Here is a 9986-nt window from a genome sequence, read left to right as displayed (position 1 = left end):
TGTAATCCCAGTACTTTGGGAGGCTGAGGCGGGCAGATCACCTAAGGTCAGGAGCTGGAGACCAGCCTAGCCAACATGGAGAAACCCTGTTTCTACTAAAAATACAAAAAATCTCTGGGCATGGTGGTGTGGGCACCTGTAATCCCAGCTACTTGGGAGGCTGAGGCAGGAGAATCGCTTGAACCCGGGAGGCAGAAGTTGCAGTGAGCAAGATCGCGCTATTGCACTCCAGCCTGGGCAAAAAGAGCGAGACTCCATCTCAAAAAAAAAAAAAAAAAAAAATTGCACCTAATCCCAAGCCCAGAAGGTGGCCCCGAAACTGGGCCTTCCTTTGAAGCTAGGCCTGGTATTTGCCATGATTGTGCCTCCTTCCTCACGTCACCAACGTTAACTGCCCTCCATTACCCGGTGCTGCCTGGGCGCTGCGTGGGTGCTGGCGTGTGAAATGGCAACGTGAGGCTGTGTCTACTGAGCCAGGCATCTTAGTGCTTTACACAGAGGAGTGAAACCTCCTAGCTACCCTGTGAGTTAGGGACTATTGATTCTCATTTTTCAGATAAGGAAACAACCAAGGCACGGAGTGGTTGGTAGGTGGACTAAGGTCACCCAACAGCTGGAGACAAAAGGAGACACGTGTCTCCACCAGGAGCCACCAGCTGTCCCCTCTTCTCCATCCCACAGATTGAGTGAAGGCTTGGGCTACTCTGGCTGGACAGTATCAAGTGTTATATTCTGTAGAGCCAGGATGTTCCTCCAACCCTTTAATCCCAAATATTTTGTTTTGTTTTGTTTTGTGGCAGAGTCTTGCTCTGTCATCCAGGCTGGAGTGCAGTGGTGCAATCTCAGCTCACTGCAACATCTGCCTCCCGGGTTCAAGTGATTCTCTTGCCTCAGCCTCTCGAGTAGCTGGGACTACAGATGTGCGCCACCACACCCAGCTAATTTTTGTATTTTTTGTTGAAACGGGGTTTTACCATATGAACTCCTGACCTCGAGTGATCTGCCCACCTCAGCCTCCCAAAGGGCTGGGATTACAGGCATGAGCCACCACACCTGGCCTACTCCCAAATCTTAAACCTGCTTCTTGTTCTGCCTCTAGTGAAATCAAAGATCCCTCTGCTGCTGTCCCTATGGGAATGTGGACAGGGATGACACCTCTCGCCAGCTCTGGGTGGCCCCTCTGGTCCTGCCCTTCACTGTCCAGCTCCTCAAGTCCTCCTCAATTCCCCTCTTCTCCAGCCCTACTGCCACTGTCCCCACCTGAGTACAGACCTTCATAATTTCCCACTGGGCCCCCTCCTCTGGTCCCCCCAGTCCCTCTCCTAGTCCATTAATTAATTAATTAATTTATTTTATTTTATTTTGAGATGGAGTTTCGCTCTTGTTGCCCAGGCTGGAGTGCAATGGCGCGATCTCAGCTCACTGGAACCTCTGCCTCCCAGGTTCAAGCGATTTTCCTGCCTCAGCCTCCCGAGTAGCTGGGATTACAGGCATGCACCACCACACCTGGCTAATTTTGTATTTTTAGTGGAGACGGGGTTTCCCCATGTTGGTCAGGCTGGTGTTGAACTCCCAACCTCAGGTGACCAGCCCGCCTCAGACTCCCAAAGTGCTGGGATTACAGGCGTGAGCCACCGCACCCGGCCCCTAGTCCATTTTTATACACAGCTCTGAGGATGCTCCAATCTGACGACAGCATCTGCTCACTTAGCGCCCTGCCCCGGCATCTCGTCGCCTTGGGGATAAAATCCACACTCTGAGAGTCAGTGCAAAGTTCTCGGCGTGGCCGCTGCCTCCTCCATTTCCCCAGGCCTTGCTCTACCGCACGAGTCCCTCTCTCAGCGCCTCCCAAAGGCCAACTCCCCGTCAGGGCTGATGGTGATAAAGTGTTCAGTAGTCAGCAATAAAGAGGGAAAAACAGCAATATTGATTCGTAGATACGAAATCAACCAGATGTATCAGCCAAGTTGCCAGCACTCCTTTCTTGGTCACAGTATCTTTTATTCCAAACGTCCTTTCTATTTATTTTTTGTAGTTGAGATATTATTACTTCTTTTGTAAAATGGTGGTGAGAACAAAGGACTATTTTTTTAAATGTCCTTACTTGGCAAACTAAAAAATGTTTGCAGCTCTAGTAAGACTCCATTTGCATCTTGACAACTCAGTGGTCTGCGAGGGCTGGCCCACAGGCGGCCACACAGATGCGGCTCCCCGGGCCCTTTACTCTTCTGCCAGAAATGCGCCCCCCGACCCCTGGCTTGCTCATTCCCCACCATCCTTCAATGCAGGTCTTCCTTGACTTTTTTTTTTAAGATGGAGTTTTGCTGTTTTTGCCCAAGCTGGAGTGCAGTGGTGCAACCTCAGCTCACTGCAACCTCTGCCTCCCGGGTTCAAGCAATTCTCATGCCACAGTGTCCGGAGTAGCTGAGATTACAGGCATGTGCCACCATGCCTGGCTAATTTTTTGTATTTTTAGTAGAGACGAGGTTTCACCATGTTGGCCAGGCTGGCCTCGAACTTCTGACCTCAGGTGATCTGCCCGCCTCTGCCTCCCACACTGCTGGGATTACAGGTGTGAGCCACCATGTCTGGCCTTCCCTGACCTTTCTTCCCCCAAAGCCCATCCTTGCATGAGTGCATCATCCAGAACTCAGCACTGCGACCATGTGCACATCTGCCTCCCCAGGGACCTCGGCTGGTGGAAACCAGGCCTCCTCACATTTCCTTTTCCAGAGCCCAGCCCAGCCCTGCTCTGACTGCCCGTACACAGAGCAGGTTTGCAAAATGCCTGACAGGGAATGAATGACTCCAGCTTCCTCCTCAGCAGCAGGTGGAGGTGGGGCTTGGGGCACCCAGGCCTCTGCTGGCTTCACCTGTCCGTGCCCGTGCAGTTGAACTGGGCTCTCCAGGCACTGCCTGCCTGCTGGGCCTCAGCACCACCGAGGGCTTCAAGGGCCCCAGCTGGGTGCCACGGACCCCTCTCCAATTCCACTAGGAGATCAGGGGCTGGGGTGCCTCATCTGGCCCTAAAGCCCCATGACACTGACCTGGTGCCTGTGTGATTCTTCCTCATCGTTCCCAGACAGGGGCCAGAAAATGGAATGAAAGCAGCCACTCTCTGAAGAGCTGGAGACCATCATCTGCCTCTGGAAGCCGAGGGAACCTCGGCTCAGGCAGAAGGACAGAGACTGAGGGAAGGGAGGAGACTGTGACAGAGAAGCAGAGGAGGGTGACAGAGTCAGGGAAGAACAAAGCAGCCTGCAGTGGGAGCAGAGACAAAAATGTGGGGGACCCACAGGGAGGGGAGGGAGGGAGGGAGGGAGGGGAGGGGGGGGGAGGGGGGGGGGGGGAGGGGAGGAGGGGAGGGTGGGACAGCTGCCGTCCAAGTGGCCGTGGGAGCCTGGGGCTGGGAGAGGCACCCTCCTCCTGTTGGCTTCTCATACAGTCTCTATCAGGGGACCCAGGACACAAGAAGCGAATTCATCTTTGGCTCCACTCTTCAGCTCTAGAAGTCTAGGGCCTGGCTAGGTCCTCTGAAGGGGTCTCTGGCCCCAGGCAGCTTCCTGCCCCCCTGTGTGGCCCCCCAAGTCCTTCTCAAGAGCCCTTCAGTAAATAAATTCACTGGAAGACATCAATGATTGGTCATATGAGGTGTTCCTAGGGGAGAAAATGACATTTAGTTTTTAGCTCACTTGGAGCCATTTGCTTTAAGAAGCACCTCTTGGCTGGGTGCGGTGGCTCACACCTGTAATCCTAACACTTTGGGAGGCCAAGGAGGGTGGATCACCTGAGGTCAGGAGTTCAAGACCAGCCTGGGCAACACGGTGAAACCCTGTCTCTACTAAAAATACAAAAATTAGCTGGGCATGGTGGCATGTGCCTGTAATCCCAGCTGCTTGGGAGGCTGAGGTGAGAGAATTGCTTGAACCCAGGAGGCGGAGGCTGCAGTGAGCTGAGATCACACCACTGCACTCCTGCCTGGGTGACACAGTGAGACTAGGTCTCAAAAAAAAAAAAAAAGGAAGCACCTCTTGAGAGAGCTTTTCCTGCAGATGTCACAGGCAAAATGTCTCATGTTGTGGGGAAGGTGGCAGTGGACTTCTGGGGCCAAGCCAAGGACCCCACATGCCATCCCCCTTGGGAGCAGGGTGGCCGGGTTGACAGATGTGCAGAGTAGGAGAGAAGTGGGGCAATGCCGTTTCTCTAATGGTCAGCTGGCGGGAAAGACTCCAGGGGCTTCTGAGGAGAGACCCTAAGAGGAGTCTGGATGGGCCTCGGCTGGGGGAGGCTGGTGCTGACCTGGCACCTGGGCACTGTGGTGGTGCAATGGGGGACAGCGTGGGAGGTGTCATGGGGGGTCTTTACACTGGGTACTAAAGAGCTTAGGAGCCTGAGCTAGCTGGTGTGGGGCAATCACATTTGCTGCTGTGTCCAGGCAAGGAGGAGCAGCTGGGCTTGGACCCCACAGTGACATGAAGTGGCCAGGACTGAGCACTGGGCCAACGTGAGCCCCACGGGTGCTTGGATTTATCAACTGAAGAAGGGCCTATGGAAGGGGAGAAAACAATTCTCTAGACAGATGAGAGCACCCGGTCACATCCACCTGGACCTGACATCACAGCCCAGGCTGTGTAGGAGCACTCACAGAACTAGAGTGGGGAATGACTTATTAGAGCCTCTTCCAACAGCTGTGGGCCCTGGAACCTAAGAACCCACCTTTGGAGAACATTTTTGGGTCTGAGAGCTTTGAGGCCAGGCCTTGAGACAAACCCACCCAGAAGCCCTGAGCTACTTTTGCTGTAAGAGTAGGAGGGCCCTGCTCCTGCTCCAGGAGCTGTCCCTGGATCCCTGGAAGAGCAGGAAACACTGACTGATCCATAGGGCGGATGAGGCTAGAGGCTGAGATCAGCCGGAACAGCTGAGCCTGTGATTCCTCTGGCTCCAGGCCACCTCTAAGGGTCTCCCAGTGGCTGAGAGGGATTAGAGGACTGTGGCTTCTTGGGTGAGGGAGCCTCTGGGTTACAGTCACCGTGCCCTTTGAATCTAATCTGCTCTCGACAAGGATCAGCTGACCTGATAGGTGTGCACAGCAGGAGGCAACAGCCAGGGCCAAGAGAAGCATAAAGGATGGAGTAGAGGAGGGAGCAGAGCAGGGTCAGGTGAGACCTCTCACTCAGGACAGTTGTGCAGCTGACTTGCTGAGACCTTGGAGTGAGTCGCCAAGGTCAGTGTGCCCAGTTGGGGCATCTTCCAGGCTATGGCTCTGTCGCCCTGCAGTTTTGGTTCAGAGCAGCCACCACATCCTCACTGCTGTCCCGGGATGAGAAGTGGGGTGGAGAACCAGGGGCTGGGTGTGCGGCCAGAGCTGGAGCAGCTTCAGGAGCCAGGTGAAACCTAAGAGCCTCACAGGCTTTGAACAAAGTGCAGGAGTCCCAGCCGTGCCGTTTATGGCGGGTTCCTGGAGGTGCTCAGTCATTATCAGCAGTGTGTTCACTCTGCTGATACCACCCAAGGCCATGATCATCCCTCACCCCAGGCCTCGCACACTTGCTTCCCTGTCCTAGACAGCCGGGGCTGTTCCTGCTCTTCGCTGCCCCTGGCACTCACAGAGCAGCTGACTGACTGACCTACCAACTTAGGGAGAAAAGTGAGGAGGTGGGGACTGAGGACACGCTGGGGACACAGCCTCTTCGTGATTTCCTTCCTGGAGGGGAGAGGCGGCCAGGGCAATGCAATGCTGGGGCTGCAGTACCTCTGCTCAGCCGCAGCACTGGCTGCAGGGCAAACCTTCAGGGCTGGACGAGGGGAGCTCAGCCTGATGTCCAGGTTTGCTGGCATGTGAGGGACGTGGTCAGGCACAGCTACAGCCATGGGTCTATGGACGGTTCCTGGATCCCAGGACTCGCTGGTGGGGTCCCTGATACACACCTCACATCTTCAAACTCTGCCCTCTCTGAGGGCCTGTTGGCACTCCTCATGCCTATCTCTGCACACTCAGCAACTTTCCTCTTTGATGGGGACAGGAGTGGGGGAGGGCAGGGCAGGATGGAGACACCATGCATATTCCTGCTTAGCACCTTTGCCCTCCCTCTTCCATCCATGGGAGTCACCTTCCCTAGACCTTCATGTGGCCTGCAACCCCACTTCTCTCTCCCAGAGCCTTCCTAGTGCCCCCAAGAAGCGCCTGCCCTTGCCTGATGCCCCGTCCCCTTCTGCTTTTTCCTCTTGCTGCTTGTTAGGTTGAAACATAACACCTGTGTTTCAAAACACGTGCCGTCAAGTTTCTGTGCATATATGTGTGTGTATATATGTCATTATGTGTAGTATGTTGCTTTTTTTTTTTTGAGACAGTCTCACTCTGTCACCCAGAGTGTAGTGGTGCAATCTCGGCTCACTGCAACCTCCGCCTCTCGGGTTCAAGCAATTCTTGTGCTTCAGCCTCTTGAGTAGCTGGGACGACAAGCATGCACCACCATGCCCGGCTATTTTTTTTTTTTCTTTTTGTATTTTTTTAGTGGAGATGGGTTTCGCCATATTGGCCAGGCTGATCTGGCTGCCTTGACTTCCCAAAGTTCTGGGATTACAGGTGTGAGCCACCACACCCAGACGTTAGATTACTGTTTAATTCCCTGTCTACCCACTTCTTGCAAGTTATATGAAAGCAGACACCTTGTGATGATCTATTACACCTTGTCTGATCTATTACCGTCTCTCCGGGGCCTAGGACAATGCCTGGCACACAGCAGGTGCCAGTAAGCCTTTGTTGGAAGAAAGGAAGGAGAGAAAACGGACCTCCTCTAGATTGGATCCTTGGCTCCTGTGTGCTGATGCGCAGCCTGTGACCCGGGCTCTGCACTGCTCCTCTGGCTCCAGGGAATCCTCATGGAAAGGGCGGCCTCCCCAGAGGGCTGCCCAGGAGTGAAATGGGCATCTAGGGAAGCCCACTCCTTTGGCTGCCTCTTGCCTTGGGTGCCCAGGGCTACCGTGCCACCTCCTTTGTGAAGCTGGTCCCCAGCCCTGCTTATCAGACCTATGTCCCATTCCGTTGGCCCAGCAGAGATAAATGTGGCTAAGTGGCTTAACTGGGCCGGGTGTGGTGGCTCACACCTGTAATCCCAGCACTTTGGGAGGCCAAGGCGGGTGGATCACTTGAGGTTGGGAGTTCAAGACTAGCCTGACCAACATGGAGAAACCCCGACTCTACTAAAAATACAAAATTAGCCGGGTGTGGTGGTGCATTCCTGTAATCCCAGCTGCTTGGGAGGCTGCGGCAGGAGGATCACTTGAACCAGGGAGGCAGCGGTTGCAGTGAGCTGTCATTGCACTCCAGCCTGGGTGAGAAGAGTGAAACTCCGTCTCAAAAAAAAAAAAGGGGGGGGGGGGCTTAACTGTGCTTGCTCTCATGGCCTCTCCATCCCTCTTGCCCCAGTGGTATTTGGCTGTTTTTGTCTGTCTTGTTTTTCCCAGACTGGACCAGCCTTGGGGTTAACCAGGGACAGGGTGACAACTCACAGGCAATGACATCCCTCAGCCTCCTTCCCCCCCATATTCCAGAGGCTGCAGGTGACTCACGGTCTTCGTCGGTGACTCCGGAAGCCTTGCAGGTGCCCTGCCACTTGGCTGCTGTGCTGCAGGCTGCCCTGGCAGGTCCTGCCGGGGCTACTGCTTTCCTGTCCCCTCCCCTGAAGCTGGGAGATGGATTTTCTCCCTGAGTGATTAATTGGTCTATTTTAAGCTCATCAAAGTAGCCTCATACTTTCAAGTTTCTCATGGAGCAGGCCTGGAAGATGATACCCGCGGGATTAAGGCTGCTCCCACTGCAGGATACGGGGTCAGGGGCTGTCAATTGTGAGGTCCCTCAGTGCAGTCCCCCTCCTGAGCTGGACGGGTCTTGGCTCCTGCATGCTGATTCTGCAGCCTGTGGCTCAACTCTGCACTATTCTCTGGCTCCGGCAAATCCTCATGAAGATAAGCCCAGGAGCCCTAAGAGTTGCAGGTTAGCCTCCCACAGCCTTCCCTTGCATCATCCTTGCTCCTCTAGCCAGGGACACTCCTGCCTCCTCCCTGTCTCTGCTGGGTTAACACCTGAGCATCTTCTGGCTCGATAATTCTGTCATGACCCAATATGCCTTCCCTGACCCTCACATCCGGGTTGAGGGCCCTCCTATGCCCTGTATCTAATCCTAGTTTTCCCTCTGTAAGCTGGTCAGAGATGGGCTTGGGCAGAGTAGTTTCAAAGGCTCTCCCCAAGTGTCTGTGCAGCTCCCCTGACTTGAAGGCCCATGAGAACGGGGTGGTGCCTGTCTTGTTCACTGTTCCCCAATATCTCACCTAGTGCCTGGCACAGAGAAGGTACAAAAATAAAACTCTTCTAAGAACGAATGGTGTGCGTTTGAATCTTATAGTGTCTGAAGACTGGGGATCCATCTCTTATCCCTTTGTATCCTCTGTATCCTCTGCTGCCCAAGGTCGGGGCCTCTGCCTGAAGTCCCTGCTGAATGAGGGTTAACTGGTTCAGAGATGAGGGAGGAAGCTATTGCTGGGAGGGGCTAGAACTGCAGGAGGCCCTGTCCCTGTCCTTCCCACACCCAATCAAGAGCAGTAGGATTGTCAGATGAAACACAGGACATCTGCTCACATGTGAGGAATACATCTTTTTATTTTTTCTTTTAAGACAGATTATCTCTCTGTCACCCAGGCTGGAGTGCGGTGGCGTGATCTTGGCTCACTTCAACCTCCACCTCCTGAGTCCATGCCATTCTCCTGTCTTAGCCTCCCCAGTAGCTGGAAATACAGGCACCCACCACCATGCCCGGCTAAGTTTTGTGTTTTTGGTAGAGATGGGTTTCACCACACTGGCCAGGCTGATCTTGAACTCCTGACCTCAAATGATCCGCCTGCCTCAGCCTCCCAAAGTGTTGGGATTACAGGCGTGAGCCACGACACCCAGCCAGAATACATCTTTAGCATACTGCATGTAATATTTGGGAAATGCTCATGCTGAAAAAAATAACTGAATTTGGATTTTTTTTTTTGAGGGATCTCGCTCCATTGCCCAGGCTGGAGTGCAGTGGCACCATCCTGGCTCACTGCAACTTCCGCCTCCTAGGTTCAAGCAATTCTCCTGTCTCAGCCTCCCAAGTAGCTGGGACTACAGGTGCCTGCCACCTCGCCCAGCTAATTTTTGTGTTTTTAGTAGAGACAGGGTTTCACCTTGTTGGTCAGGCTGGTCTTGAACTCCTGACCTCAGGTGATCCACCCACCTCGGCCTCCTAAAGTGCTGGGATTACAGGCGTGAGCCACTGCGCCTGGCCTGAATTTGAATTTAACTGGGAATCTTTTTTTTTAATTTTTTCCTCTTCTTTCTGAATCTGGTAACCCTAGCAAGGGAGAATTAGAATTGACTAACCAGGTGCCAGGCGGGTCTGCAGCCTGGGTCTCCAGCTCTCTCTCCACATTCTGCCTGCTTCCTTGATGCTTCCCGCTCCTTAAATGTTTTCTGTCAGAGACCAGGGGCACTCTAGGCCTGGCTTCCCAGCAGTGGAATCCGGGAGCACTCCTACCTCCCAACCCATGCCCCGGCTGCCCTCCGGATGGTCAGGGAAGGCCTGAGGAAGTGATGTTTGAGCTGAGATTTGAAAGAATGTGCCCAGAGATGATCCAGGAAAGAACATTCCATGGAGAGGTGGGAGTGAACTTGGTCCATCCGAGAACAGAAAGGCTAGCGTGGCTCCGTGGTGTGGGAAGGGAGGGGAAACACGGGAGTGGAAACATGGGAAATACAGTCAGCATTTCTTTCTTTTTCTTTTTTTGAGATGGAGTTTTGCTCTTGTTGTCCAGGCTGGAGTGCAATGGCGGGGTCTTAGCTCACTACAACCTCTGCCTCTCGGGTTCAAGTGATTCTCCTGCCTCAGCCTCCAGAGTAGCTGGGATTACAGGCATGCGCTACCACGCCCGGCTAATTTTGTATTTTTAGTAGAGATGGG

The sequence above is a fragment of the Piliocolobus tephrosceles genome, chromosome 16 (genome assembly GCF_002776525.5).
Source record: "Piliocolobus tephrosceles isolate RC106 chromosome 16, ASM277652v3, whole genome shotgun sequence".
NCBI lineage: Eukaryota > Metazoa > Chordata > Mammalia > Primates > Cercopithecidae > Piliocolobus > Piliocolobus tephrosceles.
The sequence above is the reverse complement of the archived record's forward strand: the minus strand, read 5'-3'. Positions refer to the sequence as shown.